Source organism: Myotis yumanensis, unplaced genomic scaffold (assembly GCF_028538775.1).
Source record: "Myotis yumanensis isolate MYYU_CA2020_CCGP unplaced genomic scaffold, mMyoYum1.0.hap1 SCAF_1, whole genome shotgun sequence".
NCBI lineage: Eukaryota > Metazoa > Chordata > Mammalia > Chiroptera > Vespertilionidae > Myotis > Myotis yumanensis.
The window spans coordinates 169787678-169805398 of record NW_027223752.1 but is presented as its reverse complement, the minus strand read 5'-3'; the positions used below and the strand labels follow the sequence as shown (position 1 = coordinate 169805398).

The 17721-nt window shown below is 39.7% G+C and overlaps 1 protein-coding gene across 4 annotated transcripts in view; it reads left to right on the top strand.

The window, feature by feature from the left end:
- The first annotated feature begins 370 nt into the window (after nucleotides 1–370).
- Nucleotides 371–17721, top strand: part of NFKB1 (nuclear factor kappa B subunit 1) — a 134911-nt gene continuing 117560 nt past the window's right edge. For 3 of the 4 annotated variants that reach the window (XM_070392032.1, XM_070392023.1, XM_070392008.1), the window contains exon 1: nucleotides 720–844. The gene's annotated coding sequence lies outside the window, so the exon portion shown is untranslated. Of the gene's footprint in view, nucleotides 387–719; nucleotides 845–17721 lie in introns of those variants that run through there. The other variant, XM_070392014.1, reaches the window with a different exon arrangement.

The window sequence follows — 17721 nt, the reverse complement described above, 5'->3', positions numbered from 1 at the left end:
TCCCCAGGGGCCCCGGACCGCCCGACCGCGCCGCGCGCCGCCGCCTCCGCGCAGCCCGCAACCCCGGAGGACCTGACCCAGCCGCGCTTCAGGGGGCGTCCCCGTCCGCTCCTGCCCCCGGGGCTCCGGGAGCGCCGCCCGGGACTCGGGGCTACGCGGGGCCCCTGGCGTCCCGGCCGCCGTCCGCGCGCTCCCGGGCCTCCGCCCCGCAGCGCCCGGGGGCAGCGGAGCCCAGCTGGGCGCGGGGCCCGGGGCGCAGGGAGCCCCCGAAGCGCGGGCTTTCCCCACCCCCGGCGGCGACCCCACCTCCCGCCCCCGCGGCGTGCGCGCGTGTGTCCGTCCGTCTGTCTGCTCTCTCGACGTCAGTGGGAATTTCCAGCCAGGAAGTGAGAGAGTGAGCAAGAGAGAAAGACAGAGAAGTGCGCCGCGGGCCGGGGCAGGAAGAGGAGGTTTCGCCACCGGAGCGCCCGGCGGCGCGCTGACAGCTTCCCCTGCCCGGCCCGGCCTCGCGCCTCTCGCCGCCGCCGCCCTCGGCTCGCGCCCGGCCGCCGGCCCCGCTCCGCGCCCCGCGCCCCGCGCCGCCCAGGCCAGAGCCGCCGCGGCCGGGAAGGCGGCGCCGCCGCGGCCCGGCCACTGCGCGCCCCGCGCCTCCCTCCGCCCGCGCTGCGACATGGCGCGGCGCTGACCGGCCCCGCGAGACCGCGCGCCGCCGTCTTCCCGGCCCCGAGCCGCCCGCACCCGGCCCCGCTCCGGCCCCGCCGCCGCCGCCTTCCCGGCCCCAGGCCCGCGCCGCCCGGAGGGGAGCCCCAGGCGCGGGGAGGCCGCGCGCCGCCGCGCCACCAGGGTAAGCAGATTCGGGCGAGAGTGGCCCCGCCGGGACCTGCGGCCCGAGTCCCGCCACCTTCCGCCCCGCACCCCACGGCCCCGCGGACTTCCTCGTTCCCGCGCTAACTGCTGGGCAGCACCGTGGGAGGAGGTTGACAGGAGTGGAGAGGCGCTTGGCATGGGCGACCGAGGGCCAGGCTCATCCGGACGCGGCGGGGCGGGCGACCGAGGCCGCGGCTGCCCAGCTGTCCTTTCTCTTCACCTCCCTCCGCCGGGCGGGAGCGGCATCCGGAGGGCAACTCTCGCAAACTTTTTTTCCAATTCCCACCCCCACCCCCACCCCTGCCGGGGAACGGCCTGGGGGTTGGGGTGCGCAGGGGCTCCGAGGAGAGTGGGGATGGTGGTTGGTGCAGTGCTGAACCAGATTTCGCCTAAGGGCGTTCCATGAAATGAAAGCAGAAGTGCAGGCAGTCCCCTGGGCTGGGGAAGCCCTCCCCAGCTCCCCCAAATGGAAAGGGACAGTCTTATTCCTTCGTCTCCTACTTCGAAAAGAAGCCCCCTACTCCTCCCTCCCCCCGCCCCCCCCCCCCCCCCCCCCCCGTCACCCCACACACACCCAGGACATAATAGATTCACCGAGTATAGGTTCTGTACATTCACTTTCAAAAGAAGGAGGGCTTGATACTGATCCTGCAGGGCCTGGCATTTAAGAGGGAAAAGAAATTACCTACTTAGAGCACTTTTTAGACGCTCTGGTTATGTAAAACCCTTGAGCAACGGCACCATGTGTTGTGCATGACACCTACCACGAAATGATCGAAACAAAGCCTTGCCTCAGTGCACGTTTTCTCGTGGTCTTCAAAACAAATGCCGGTGGAGATGTTCCCCCTCCTGAAACCTAAGTGGGACTTCATGATACAGGATCTGACTGTCAGGATTGGAGATGTTTTCATGGACTTGTTAAGTAGGGTTTTTCCACATTGCAGCTTATTAAATAGGTATATTTAACTTAAGGGTTTTGTTAGGAAGCCCATGATCTAAGAAAATGACTGATATTACTGAAACACTTAATAGCTCGGGCATACAAATGTCCTGCTACAAACTGGTGATCTTTGGTAAACACTTAAAAACTTGGGATCCAGATGTTCTCAGTGCTTATTTTTCTAGCAAAATACCTTAATTGAATGTTCTTTAGTACTTTAAGTTGCACTAATGTTTGTTCAGACTTTAAAAAAGGACACTTGGTTAACAGAAAGCCCTTCCTTGCTGTATGTTGTTTTCTTGATTTCAGTATTGTGCTTTCTAGAGGCCAACCCTTTTACTGTTGGATGTGCTCAGTAAATGATGTAAATGGTTTAAAGCAAACTAGTTTTGGGGCCTTATGAACTTGAGGAGCCAGGAAATAAAAAGATTTGTGTCTTGGAGCCTTTTGCATTTATTATGTAATTAAATGGGTAAAGCGAGAAAAACAAATGGAATCTCCTGAAATTCTTCATCCCTGTTGATAGGCCTGCAGCTCCTCAATTTGTTCTGGGGCTTGTTTTTATAAAATATCTTCCTGGGCCAAAGCCTACTGGACAGATGTGAACACCAGGGAAGACTCCTGGTGTGTAGATTGAACCTGTTTGCAAGACTTTTTAAAGAAGAAAAGATCACCCACTTAGGGGTTGGTGGTGATTTGAACATTTTTATTTTGTAACTTCGGTTTTAGCTTATGTTCTGCAGTTGGCATTCACGTGGGTTGTCTAAATGCCCCTGTTTTTCAAGCCCAGTTAGTAAATAGTGGAGTATACATACAAAAATAGTTGTTCCCCTTTGTAAGCACTGCTTTGATCTTTGTACTTCCTTCTTCTACCTCTTCGACAAGAGCCTCTGTGATGACGGAGTTGCAGTTGGTAAAAGCTCAGTTAGTCTGGAATGGGCAGAACTTCAGATTTAGTGGATCCTATTCCTCATATTTATCTTGTCACATTCCTTGGAACAAATTGAAGCTAGTTTGAGAAACTAATATTTACTCAGGTTGTTTTCACTCCTGCTTTTCGACTTCCAGAGAATGGACGAAGTAAGTTTCAGTAAGTTAACTCGACTTATGAACTCTCAAGTTCATAAGCTCATTGTGGTAGACAGGAGGTGTAGATAAGGAATGGGAGGTTTTAGGAATCTGGGACTCTTGTTCAATCAGCAAGACCTTACTTCTCACCTAATTTATGAGAGGTTTCCCCCGTTCAGAAGAGGTGAAAGTTCTGGCTTCTGGGGGAAGTGGTTACTTTATAACCTTCAATTAGTTTGAACTTGGGAGAAGAAAGAACAGTAGTTGACATTTTAAAACAATACATTAAAAAATAATGTCTGAGTTTCCATATGGATTTTTGATAGTCAAATATCATCTTTTTTCTTCTTCAGAGCTTATTGGTAAATGTCCTGTTCTGAGCGTAGAGATGACTGCAGTAGGCAGTGTTTCTGGAAATGCAGGTAGTTTAACCAATAGAGTAAATATTGAGATCATGCCCTTCTACAGGTTGATCATGAATCACATTAGCAGGAGTGGCTCAGAATCAATGGCTACACAGAATTCCTCATTAGTTTACCTTACTTAGTAGGAAAGTTGTATTGTTTGCTTGATTGGTTTTCTGTTTATAATATGAATCCTATAAGGTGGCATGATTATTATATGTTATAAGAAGAGAAGAAAGAAGAGAAGGAAGCATAGAATTTAGTGCTGGAGGATACTTTTAAGTCTTCTGTGTCTACAGGTATGATTAGAGTTAATTGACAGCTACTTTCTTGGTGACCAGTAAACCACACAGCCAGTTTACCTTGCTTTCTGGAAGTTAATCTCATTTGCACTATAAATACTGAACTCACTATAGTGTTCTTAGAGGTGAGCGGATAAATCATCAGAAGCATATATACCCCTTTGAGTTGACCCTGACACTCCGTAGGAGACCCTGAGGGTTTGAAGAACTAGAGGCATTCAGCCTGAGAGAGGAATGTTTGGATTTGTGGCACGGTCCTGGCTCCTTAACTGTGCAAGTGCACGTGTGTGCACGTGTGTGTGTGTGTGTGTGTGTGTGTGTATGTGTAATAAAAAAAGATAAATAATGAAACCAGCTAATTTGGTAGAGTTAATAGTTGGAGTACATAACCAAGACATTTATCTTTGTGTTAGTTCACTAATGAGTGTCCAGGGCCTCACTGTTAGATTTTTTTTAAAGTAGTAGTATTTTTTTCATAATGAAATTGCTTTATGCCATTGGTTCCTGCTCTGTTAAAGAAGGTATTCCTGAGTGCATATTAACAAACTACCTTTAATATATTTTCAGGTAATTGATAAACCTACCCTTGAAGATCAGCTAATGGTTTAGAAAATAAATTGTGAAATAAAATCTTATTGCTGCACTATGAATAATTTAAAGCCAACAGCTTTACACAAAGTATGTAATATAAGGTGTGATTTCTTAAAGATTATAAGAATCCTCAAGAGTATAAATGATAGTTGAAAAGATTTGTTTTATTTAGAGTATTAATAATAAATATATTTTAAACTTTAAAAAGAAATCATTAATTATTCTCTTCTCATATTTTCTGTAGTAATTATTAGATTTAATTATCAGTAAAACAAGTTTTATCTGCTTTAATTTGTTGCCTGCTTTGAAATTAGAATAATGAAATGGGTGGTTTAATTCCCCATTACAAATTGGCTTATTTTCATTTACATTTTACCATGAGGCCAGAAATCTTATAACCAGCTTTATTATGATTTGTACTTTTGACAGATATTAATAAATTTAAACTATCCATAGATTCCATTTCTTTAAATTATGAAACAATTCTGATTGATTGAGCTTCAAAGAAGACTGTAAAGAGTCTATATAACTTATTCTTTAAGAGCCCAAATATGAAAAAAATAATAAAAAGGAGAGGAAAAAGAGCTACCTGAGAGAATAAAAATCCTGTAGTTCCAGTTTTAAAAAGATCACATCTATACTGACAAATATCTGACACTGAACATTGTGCTTGTTGGTACACACTGAGCAATCAGTAACTATTTGTTGAATGAAGGAATGACATAAGGTTAGATTTTTTGTTTAAAAAGGGGCAACTGTTTTCTGCAAGGAACAAGAATTAATACCACTTTGCCTTGCCTTCTGAGAAGAAAGAAGCCAAAAACTAGTTCTTACTTCCTAGATATTCTTTTCTTATTTAAAGGACACTTGAAGTTTACTAGAACAAGTAATTTATTCAGAAGTACCCAGTGCCTTCCAAAAGGGAAGCATTTTATTCTGAAAGAGGAGTTTATGAACTGGAAAAAAAATGGCTTTTAGTTTCAAAGTTTTAAAGGCACTTATCAAACAAGGTAATAAAGTAATTGAGATGGTAAAAGGTGCTTGTACAAGTTTAAAAAAAAAAGTAACTTTTTGGCTAGGCTAGAATTCCTCTGAGCTCCATTGAAATTGTAATTTCAATACTAGTATCTCCAGGAAAGGAAACAGTGTAACAAGCACTGCCTCGTAATCCAAAGATTGTTAAAGCTATCTAAATTAATCAAAATGTAAACACAAATATGCATTAAAAACTTATCACATATAAAAACTGGGGTAGGAGGGGAGTTATTAGCTGGAAACCTCAGGAACTAGCAGACAGCAACATTTACTGTACTTTCCACTTTTGTACTTTAATGATTTTGTGACTGTAAAACCTGTGCCTCATCATACCAGCTTTTGGTTTTTTAAGTTATTTCTCAGTTGTAGCATTTTCAGAAAATGGTCCTTGAAACTCTGACTCTATTTATTCTGTGTGGGCACAGTGTATGAAATGAAATATACCATCCAGACTAGAACAGAGCACAGTGCCAACACCCTCCATCCTGGTGTCATTGTGCCCCCAGGGAGCGTAAGAACCATTTTATTGAAAACTGCCAACTTCAGTCCACTTTGCTTTGCTGCCCACCTCATTCTGGTTCTGACCCTGGCCTCTCTTCCAATCACTGCTAAACCTACAGTCAAGTTTAAAAAGTTAATTTTAAAAACTGTTTACAAATACATAGATGTATAATGATTTTTGTTGTTGTCAACAAACTGCGGAAGAAACTAAATGTTTACTTATATAACAACTACACTGTAAAGATGTCGTTGTTAAAAAGTACTTTGAAAGTGAATGACAGCAGTGCTTGTTAAAGCAATAAAATACTCCAAATATTCCGATGGTAGCTTCCCGATGAGAAGAGCCCAGGGAATAATAAATGTTGCTGTGTTGTGGTACATAATCAGTGCAATCTACAGCCTCTGGGTGGGCATGAAGAGAAGTGTAAACAAACACCCAAAGTTATAACATTGTCCTAACCTTTACTATACTAGCCGTACATTTTATAGTGGAAAATAAAGCTATTGGATTTTTCTTAGATTTTAGACTTTTGATATATATGAGGCTCAAAATATAAAACTGCATAAAGTTAAGCACACCTTTTAATTAACATTTAAAATGTAATTTGATTTCTATACTGAATTTTGTTTGTCAAAATAGCAATTACTTTTAAGTTTTTATTACTGTTTATCATTTGGATTAAATATATTATAGTATATTTCAATGTCAGGGCATTGAAATATACTATAATATGTTTATCCTCATTACCTCCAAAAATCCTAATATATATCAAGCATGAAAGTAAAAAGTTAAAAGTTATGACAGACTTCCTTATCAAACTACTTATCTATTGGTTCTGTGCCCAAACCTGCAATTCATTTAAATAGTGAAAATAAATTACTTAATTGTCTTAGAAAATATGCCTTCCAAGACAAGAATATTAGGAATGGAGGGAATGACTATTTTTTAAGTGTTTTAACATGAAATCTTGACTCATGTCTTATTGATATTTGAAGAACTTCCTTGTCTGCCAGTTCTAAACTTAGGTATAAGTTTATTTTTCAGGATTTAACCATTTATTGGTGTTTGATCATTAAGACTTGATGTATACACTTGTGTCTTTTTCTTTTAAATGTAGGCTAGGTGTGGTGGTGAGGTCAAAGGTAAAGAGTTCCTTACAATTTACGGCATCTAATGTAATGCTGTCTATATAATACAAACACCTGTATGACTTATGCAATTAAAATGAAGATGTGAAAGGGTGGGAAGAGTATGGTTGGCTGTTCATATAGAGGAAATTCAAAGTAGAAAAGAAGAAACATGAAAAAGGTAAAGAATATAAATTAAACATATGTATTATAGTTCTATTGGATTTCAGGAAAGTACTTAAGGGAATACACAAAACCACTGGTTTATGTAAAATTAAAACTGAATATAAAATATCTGGGAAGTAGAAAAGATTAGTTTTCCGAAATGTGCTCACATAATTTCAAGCCAACCAAGACGGTATGGGAAAATACTCTATGTTGGAGATGGATTAAAATGAGCCAAAAATATAGCAAGTCCTATACTATGTTCTTTTAATTCATTTATTTTTCATGCTAATATATAGTAAGGTATATAAGTTAAGTGTTATGTGTGTGTGTGTTTCAAACCTATGAGTCTTGAAAAATTTGGCCGAAACAAAAGATAATGAAAGCACAGATAAAAGTTTAGGGGGAAAGTTCTCTATAAAATTGGATCTTGAACTTTACTATTGACTCGAATGTGAAAAGGAAAATAATATAGAAAGTGAATCGGAATTCAGAGAAAAGGGTAAATTCTGTATGTCATGGATGAGAATGGGAGGATCATAATGAAAGAAGCAGAGATTGCCCTCGAAAAAAAAGTTTGTACAGACATTTCACTGTGAATTATCCTATTTTTAATTAATTGAAAACAATGGTCATTTCCCCCACATTCTGAGAACACTTTAGAAGTGGTTAAGCAAACCTCAGAAGACCTGGGAAATTGAAATCAGAATCATGGTATGTGACAACAATTAAGTATACTTCCTTGCTCTCATGCAAATCATAGCATTCATTTGAAATAATATCTTTGTTTTCTCTCCATGTGTTTACCCAATTTCCTGTTTTAGACATTTAACTGAATTTAACAACCACACCTTAGAATATTTTAGTATTTCCTAACTATTTTAAAACATTACCTTATTGGTCATTTACCCTGAAGTTCTTTGTCATGATGGGCAGGGAAAGTATCCCGTTTCTCTTAGAAAGTCCATTAAAATAGTCCATGCTGTTTAAAGAGGTAGTTTAATCCTATGTTAAAATAAATGGATGATTGGGGGGGGGGGGCAGTTGTGCTATGTTTATTAAATACCTGTTACACTGAAGGAGCCCAATCATTTAGGGCAAGCCACAGAAAACGATACTTCTATTGCTGAGGCACTTACGTGTCACATACATATCCCCATCAGTATGCCAATATCCAGTTAATCATCCCCACACCAAGGTGGTCCCCCAGCACACTAGGGGATGCAGTCGTTAGCCACTGTGGTCCATTCGGTAGGTTTCCCACACCAGAAATCTGGGAACCCATTCTTCATGCAGACTCACTTATCTCCCCAGTCAAGCCCCAAGTTCTATCAACTCAGCCGCCTCCCCATCTCCAGAATTCATTTCTTCCTCACTGAATTTCTAGTTCTGTTTTTGCACCGTCTCCTAATACATTATCTCCTACTTCTATTCCATCCTTTATTCCAGCATAAGGGTCAAATTTCTGAAGTGCCAAGTATGATCATGTCAGGATCTTTATATTTCTGAAATGGTTCTTGGTTATCTTCGCAAGCTGATTGCTGCACACCTCACCTCCCACCCTTGCTCCTCGCCCATCCCCCTCCTTCTCATATTATCCACATCAATTTTCAGTTCCTTGTCCACCATGTTTTCTCACTTTGAATGCCTCTGCATACGCGCTTCTTTCTTAGCCATAGTGCTAACTGCACAATCTTCAGGCGTGGTTCAGGCATCACTCTTGCTCTCTCCTCTTTTCATTCTCCCTGACCGACCCTTAACAAATTGTGTGCCCCCCATCCATGTTCTCTTGACTTCTTATGCAATCCAGACAGAAAATATGTTCAAGGGCAGGGACTTTGTCTTAGTTTTTATTTGCACAGTCTATTGATATTTTGTCTATTTACATATTCATTTCAGTAAACTTACTGGGTGCTGTGCAAATAAAAAGTTAAAAAAAAAAAGGGAGAGTTGGATTAAATGAGTATCTACCTCCAAAAATTGTTTCTTTGATATAATAGTGTTATTTGGAAGATTTCAGATTTTCTTACCATATTGAGGTAGATAGATCAACTTAAGAAAAATGCATGTGAGAAATTACAAAGACAATTTTTGATTACCAGTGTGATAAATATAAGGAACTCTCGGTGCACCAGGCCTCTAGTGTAATATACGAACTTGACAATACTATGCTTCCATTTGTCTTCTTCCCTTCCAGTGTGCTGTTTATTATACATTTTACTTATGTATATGTTATAAACCCCCAAATAGATTGTATTTTTTTAATAGCAAACAAGAAAAAAATATGTACTCACCTACATATTCGTTATCTTTGGCGTTTTTCATTCTTTCATGTAGGTCCAAGTTTCTATCTGGTATCATGTCCTTTTAGCATGAAGAACTTTCTTTTTAACATGTGTTTTAGCAGGCCTGCTAATGACGAATTCTCTCAGCTCTTGGTTATTTGACAAATGTTAATTTAACCTTTAATTTTAAAGGATATTTTTTCCAAATATAAAATCGTACACTGATCTTTTTTATTCCTTTCAGCACTTTCATTATTGTTTCCAATGAGAAGTCAGCCATTATAATTATCTTAATTCCCCCTATACCTTGATGCTTTTAGGATTTTTTTCTTTAGCATTAGTTTTTTAACAATTTGGCTATAATGGATTAAGCATGGTTTTATTTGTCTTTATCCAACATGGGGATCTTTGAGATTCTTGTATTTATGGTTTGATTTTTAAAAAATCAAATTTGGAAAATTTCTGATGATTATTTCTTCAGTATTTGTCTCTTCTCTCTCTTTGTAGGACTCTAATTTGCAGGCCACTTGATATTGTCTCATAGGTCACTGAAGGGGCTTAATTCTTTCTGCCTTTTTTCTCCATGCTTCAGTTTGGATACATTTTATTGGTCATTCTTCAAGTTTATTGATCCTTTATTCTACAATGTTTAATATGCTGGTAAGTCCACTTAGTGAAATTTCATTTTGGTCTAGAATTTTTCATTGGATCTTTTTATTTTTTAAGAGTTTTAATTTCTCTGCTGAGATTTCCTATCTGTTCATTCATTATGTATATTTTTTCCTTTACATTCTCAAACTTATTGCTATTAGTAATTTTAAAGTCATTGGTTGTGCCTTGACCAGTGTGGCTCAGTTGATTGGGCGTCATCCCATATACCAAAAGATTGCTGGTTCAATTCCCAGTCGGGGTACTTGCCTGGGCTGTGGGCTCAATCCCCAGTAGGGGGTGTGCAGGAGGCAGCCAGTCAATTCTTTGCCCTCATATTTATGTTTCTCTCTCTCCCTCTCCCTTCTTCTCTCCCTAAAAAATAAAATATTTTTAAAATAAAGTCATTGGTTGCTAATTCTAGCATTTGGTCATTTTTTAAGTCATATTTTTCTACATCTCTGCATGTTTTGATATTTTTTGTTGTGCATTATACAGAGTATAGGCTTTTGTCTTTTTAAAAAAGTATTGAGTTTTCTTTTTTTTAAATGTCATCCCAATAAATTCAGTAAACATTTTTTAAAAATATTTTTTTATTGATTTAGGAGAGGGAGAAAGAGAAAGAAACATCAATGATGAGAGAGAATCATTGATCGGCTGCCTACTGCACACCCCACCCCTGGGGATTCAGCCCACAACCCAGGCATGTGTCCTGCCTGGGAATCGAACCGTGACCTGATTTATAGGTCAACGCTCAACCACTGAGCCATGCCAGCTGGGTTCAATAAACATTTTTAAACAAAGAATACATAAGCATGTATTCCATTAGCCATCATTGTGATCTTGAAGCATGCTTTGAAGACTTGGGTTAGATCCCTTCCTAAGGTGACGTGGCTGATACGTTTTGAGTTGGTGTTTTTATCCAGGTCTGACCCTACATCCAATCTTCCTTTTTGTTTTGTTTTTCTATCAAAAAATTGGCACTACAAGGGAAACACTCAGAATCCTTACCTAAATACCTAGTAAAAGAGCCAGCCATAGAAACCCACACAGTAGGCAGGAGTCATCTCTACTGAAATACAGATTTCTTTGGGTTAATTTGGCATACATGGTTGGTATGGGGGATTAGCAAACTAACTTGCTATGGCTTGCAATCTGGTCTCTTCCTTCGGATGCAAGTCTGCTGTATCCTCGCACACAGCCTGATCTGAAGCTCTCAAGTACTTGATTGTGGGGCATGAGGGCTGACCATCGTGCAAAAGCACATGGGACGGCATGAGCCAGACTCATTGCTGACTTTATGGCATTGCATTTGATGCTAGGAAATGGTAGGTCATGGCTCACCTGCCTTCCTGCAATCAGAATTACCACAAACTCTCAGCACTGGCAGAAGTATCTCAAGTTAAAAGCATTTAAATGGAACCAAATTGCTTTTTACTTTTTTAATATATATTTTTAATTTCTTTATTGATTAAGTTAATACATATGTGTCCCTATTCCCACATTATCCTCCCCCCCGACTCACGCCCTCACCTCCCTGTTGTCTGTGTCCATTGGTTAGGCCTATATGCATACATATAAGTCCTTTGGTTGATCTCTCCCCCTTACCCCCACCCTCCCCTACCTTCCCTCTGAGGTTTGATGGTCTGATCGATGCTTCTCTGTCTCTAGATCTGTTTTTATTCATCAGTTTATGTTGTTCATTATAATCCACAAATGAGTGAGATCATGGGATATTTATCTTTCTATGACTGCTTATTTCACTTAGCATAATGCTCTCCAGTTCCATCCATGCTGATGCAAATGGTAAGAACTTTTTTACCGCAGCGTAGTTTTCCATCGTGTAGATGTACCACAGTTTTTTAATCCACTCATCTACTGATGGGCACTTAGGCTGTTTCCAAATCTTAGCTATGGTGAATTGTGCTGCTATGAACATATATTCTTTCTAATTGGTGTTTCCAGTTTCTTGGGATATATTCCTAGAAGTGGGATCACTGGGTAAAATGGGAGTTCCATTTTTAGTTTTTTGAAGAAACTCCATACTGTCTTCCACAGTGGCTGCACCAGTCTGCATTCCCACCAGCAGTGCACGAGGGTTCCTTTTTCTCTGCATCCTCACCAGCACTTGTCATTTGTTGATTTGTTGATTTGTTGATAGTAGCCATTCTGACAGGTGTGAGATGGTACCTCATTGTCATTTTGATTCGCATCTCTAGGATGATTAGTGACTTTGAGCATGTTTTCATATGTCTTTCGGCCTTCTGTATGTCCTCTTTAAAAAAGTATCTATTTAGGTCCGTTGCCCATTTTTTGATTGGGTTGTTTATCTTCCTTTTGTTAAGTTGCATGAGTTCCCTGTAAATGTTGGAGATTAAACCCTTATCGGTGATATCATTCGCAAATATGTTCTCCCAAGCAGTGGGCTTTCTTGTTGTTTTGTTGATGGTTTCTTTTGCTGTGCAGCTTTTTATTTTGATGTAGTCCCATTTGTTTATTTTCTCTTTAGTTTCCATTGCCCTAGGAGCAGTATCAGTGAAGAAATTGCTTTGGCATATGTCTGAGATTTTGCTGCCTGTGGATTCCTCTAGTATTTTTATGGTTTCCCGTCTTATATTTAAGTCCTTTATCCATTTTGAGTTTATTTTTGTCTATGGTATAAGTTGGTGGTCTAGTTTCATTTTTTTGCATGTATCTGTCCAGTTTTCCCAACACCATTTATTGAAGAGGCTGTCTTGACTCCATTGTATGTTCTTGCCTCCTTTTTCAAATATTAATTGAGCATAGTGGTTTGGGTTGATTTCTGGCTTCTCTGTTCTATTCCATTGATCTATATGTCTGTTCTTGTGCCAGTACCAGGCTGTTTTGAGAACAATGGTTTTATAATACAGATAAATATCTGGTATTGAGATCCCTCCTACTTTGTTCTTCTTTCTCAGGATAGCTGCATCTATTTGGGGTCTTTTTTTATTCCAGATGAATTTTTGGAAAGTTCATTCTAAATCTGTAAAATATGCCATTGGTATTTTAATTGGGAGTGCATTGAATTTATAGATTGCTTTGGGTAGTATGGACATTTTGATGATGTTGATTCTACCAATCCATGAACATGGTATGTTCTTCCATCTGTTTATGTCTTCCTCTATCTCTTTTTTCAGTGTCCTGTAGTTTTACGCGTACAGGTCTTTTACCTCCTTAGTTAAGTTTATTCCTAGGTATCTTAATTTTTTTGGTGCGATGGTAAATGTGATTGCTTTTTGAGTCTCTCTTTCTATAAGTTCATTATTTGAGTTTTCTTGTAACAACCAAAAACATTGCTGGTGAATCACCTAGTTTTATTGAAATGGATTTAGAGTATCCCTTATTATAGGGTATATCCCTTAATCCCATTGCATGGTCCTTCTGGAATCACAACTGTTTGCTCAGGTTGTTCATTAATGTCTCTTCACCTTGGATAATTGGAACTTCAGTGTCTCTCAGAAGTTCCAGGAACTTCTGGAATTTTTATTCAGCTCTTAGATCCCAAGAATCTGTTTTCTAGTAGGCTTTGCAGAGTCTTGTCCTACACAAGCATGGCTTAATATTTGGCCAAGGACTAGAAGTTTCCCCCTGCAAATTTCTAAGCCTCTTTTCCTATGTGAACCCCTCCTTTCTGATACTCTGCCTGGTGAGATTTGTTTCTTTCTTGGTGCTCTACTTCCTTGTGTCATTGTTTGGAACATGCTGTCAATCAAAAGTGGATTTGGAGCTCACCTCAAGTGTTTCCATTCTCTTATGGTGTCCAGCCCTATGCTGTTTTTGTCCTCTGTCGTAGATTATTGCTTCAATTATTTTGTATAGTTTTATGGTTGAGTATGGCTAAAAGGCAAGTTCATTAACTGTTACTCTGTCATGACTAAAAGCAGAAGTTCACATTTTGACAAATATGAAGTTGCAGTATTTCTTGTTATTAATGCAGTATTAATTAAAAAGTACTTAATGTTGCCTTGGCTGGATTGCTCAGTTGGTTAGAGCACTGTCCCAATACGACAAGGTTGTGGGTTTAATCTCTAATTAGGTCACATACAAGAAGCAACCAGTGAATGCATAAATAAGTGGAACAACAAATCAGTGTGTCTCTCTCTCTTCCTCTCCAAAATAAATTTAAAACAATTTAAAAAATAAAATTAAACAAGCAACAACTATTTAAAAAGTACTTAATGTTTACTGATTTGGAAATACGAAAAAAGAAACCATCATGTCTACTCTTAGACATTTATATACACTTAAGAAGATGTAAATATAGAGATAAAGTTAAATTTCTGTAAAACGGTATCTTGTCAACTGTAAAATCACCAATATACTTAAATGTGATAGCCCTTATGTGGACTACAGAGCTATAGGTTACAGGGGAAATATAGGGTTCTTGGCAGAGGTCAGACTTGAGTAGAGGCTTGAGGAACCAGTAGTACTTAAGTAGGAAATTGGCATTTCAGGGTGTAGGACATACTTTCAACAAATATACAAGATGGAAATGACCAAGGTATTTTTGAATAACCAGCCTGCTTATAGTGGAGGGTTTGGTTAGTATATAATTATAGTAGATGCTTATTATATGATTTAATATAGTAATTAATATGCTGAATGGTTTTGGGCTTTTGATTATCTTGTAAGTAATATGGCAATTAAAATAATTCTAAGGAAAAACTAACACCACAGTAAGGGAGAACAGTAGGGAGGTTATTTTTGTCATTCAGAGGTGACACAATGAAGGTTTAAGTAGGATGAAACATTGGAAGTGTGCCTACCTCTTGAATTTTTTTGAATAGTCTGAGAAGGATTGGTTTTAGTTCTTCTTTGAATGTTCGGTAAAACTCCCCTGTGAAGCCATTTGGTCCAGGGCTTTTGTTTGCTGGAAGCTTTTTGATTACTGTTTCAATTTCATCAGTAGTTATTGGCCTATTCAGGTTTTTTTATTCTTCCTGATTGAGTTTTGGAAGCTTGTATTTTTCTAGGAATATGTCCGTTTCGTTGAGGTTGTCCAGTTTTTTTGGAGTAGAGTTGTTCGTAATATTTTTTTTACAATCCTTTGTATATCAGTAGGGTCAGTTATTACTTCACCTCTTTCATTTCTGATTTTGTTTATTTGGGTCCTCTCTCTTTGTTTCTTGGTGAGCCTGACGAGAGGTTCATCAGTCTTGTTTATCCTTTCAAAGCACCAGCTCTTGGTTTCATTGATCTTTTGTATTGTTTTTTTGGTCTCTATGTCATTTATTTCTGCTCTAATCTTTATTATTTCCTTCCTTCTGGATAATGTGGGCTTTTCTTGTTGCTCTCTTTCTAATTCTTTAAGTTGCAAGGTTAGATAATTTATTACCTGTTTTTCTTGTTTTTTTGAGGTAGGCCTATAGAGCTTGAACTTCCCTCTCAGGACTGCTTTCATTGTGTCCCATAGGTTTTGGATTGTTGTGTTTTCATTGTCATTTGTTTCCAGGATGCTTTTTATTTCTTCTTTGATCTCTTTGGTAATTCAATCATTATTTGATAGTATGCTATTTAGCCTCCAAGTGTTTGATTTTTTTTCATTGTTTTTATTGTAGTTGATTTCTAGTTTTATGCCATTGTGATCTGAGAAGATGCTTGTTATGATTTCTATCCTCTTGAATTTGAAGAGACTTTGCCTGTGTCCTAATTTGTGGTCTGTCTTTGCAAATGTCCCATGTGCACTAGAGAAGAATGTATTCTGTAGCTTTGGGGTGAAATATTCTGAAGATGTCAATTAAGTCCATCAGATCTAGTGAGTCATTTAGGATTGCTGTTTCTTTGCTGATTTTTGTTTAGAGGATTTATCCAGTGGTGTCAGTGGGGTATTAAAGTCCCCTACTATGTATTGCTATCGATCTCTCCCTTGATATCTTCCAGAAGTTGTTTTATGTATTTGGGTGCTCCTGTATTGGGTGCATATATGTTTACCAGAGTTATATCTTCTTGTTGAATTGCTCCATTTAGTATTATGTAGTGGTCTTCCTTATCTCTTGTTATGGCCTTTACTTTGAGGTCTATTTTGTCAGATATAAGTATCGCAACCCCAGCTTTTTTCTCAGTTCCATTTGCCTGAAACATTTTTTTCCATCCCTTCACTCTCAGTCTTTGTGAATCCCTTGTTCTGAGGTGGGTCTCTTGCAGACAGCAAATATATGGGTCATGTTTTCTTATCCATTCAGCTACCATATGTCTTTTGGTTGGTGCATTTAATCCATTTACATTTAATGTTATTATTGGCAAGTACTTGTTTGTTGTCATTTTTATTCTTAATGTTTGTGTTTCTTCTTGCCTTTCTGTTTCTTCTTTTTACAGTAGTCCCTTTAGCATTTCTTGCATTGCTGGCTTGGTAGTAATATACTCTCTCAGCCCTTTTTTGTCTGTGAAGCTCCTGATTCCACCTTCAATTTTGAACGATAGCCTTGCTGGGTATAGTATTCTTGAATTCATTCCCTTGGTTTGCATCACTTTGTATATTTCATTCCATTCCCTTCTGGCCTGGTGTGTTTCTGTTGAAAAATCAGTTGATATTCTAATAGGAGCTCCCTTGTAAGTAATTTTCTGTCTCTCTCTAGCAGCCTTTAAGATTCTTACTTTGTCGTTGGTGTTTGCCAATTTAATTATGATGTGTCTTGGTGTTGGCCTTTTGAGGTTCATCTTGTTTGGGGCTCTATGTGCTTCTTGGACTTGCATAGTATTTTACTTGCCAATATGATGGAAGTTTTCTGTCATTATTTCTTCAAACAGGTTTTCTATTCCTTGCTTCTCTTCCTCTCCTTCTGGTACCCCTATTATGCAAATATTGCTTCATTTTGTGTTGTCCCAAAGCTCCCTTAGGCTCTCCTCTTGCTTTTTAAATCTTCTTTCCAGTTGCTGCTGTGTTTGTGTGTTTTTTCCTACCTTGTCTTCTAATTTGCTGATGCAGTCCTCAGCCTCTTGTAGTCTACTGTTTAAGCCTTCCATTGTGTTCTTTATTGCAACTATGTCATTCTTCATCTCCTCTTGGTTCCTTTTCATGTTGGTGACATTCTCATTCAGCTCCTTATAATCCTCATTGAGTTGTGTGTATTTGTCATTGAGTTGTGTGTATTTGTCATCCAGCTGTTTGAACATCCTCATAACCATTAGTCTGAATTCTTTCTCTGATATGTTGCTAGCCTCAGTTTTATTTAACTCCCTTAGTGGTGATTCTTATTTTTCTTTCTTTTGGGGATTGCTTTTTTTGCCTTCCCATGTTTTGCTGTAATGTTTTAATTGTAGATCTGATTGCTTTGCTACCCAGGTTCTTTTGGGGATGGTGCTACTGGTGTGATCTCTCAGGTCTCCTGAGCTTGGTAATCTAGCATAGCTCCCTACTTGAGCTATTTGGGTTCTCTTGATGTAGGCCTGTGAGCTGGAAATGCGCAACTGCAGTGTCTAGAAGTCAGCAGCAGCCATGGAGGGGGGTGTCCCAATTTTTGCTGTCTTACGCCCTTGATTGAAGTTGCACGTGCCCGGCGAGGACTCACAGTGGCATGGAAAAGCGTGCAACTATAGTGTCCAGAGTTCTGCAGCTGTGAGGTGGGCAGACTCAGTTTTTGCTGCTGCACCTGTGGAGGGTAGGTGTGCGCTCCCAGTGGCGGCTGACAGGGGCACCAGGGGTGCGTTTGCCAGCGTAACATACTGAAGCACTCTGAAGGGCCCTGGCATGTAATTGAGGTGTCTGTGGGCAGGTATCCAGGGTGAGTGAATTCAGAATTTCTACTGCCGGGGGAGTGCGTCCCTGT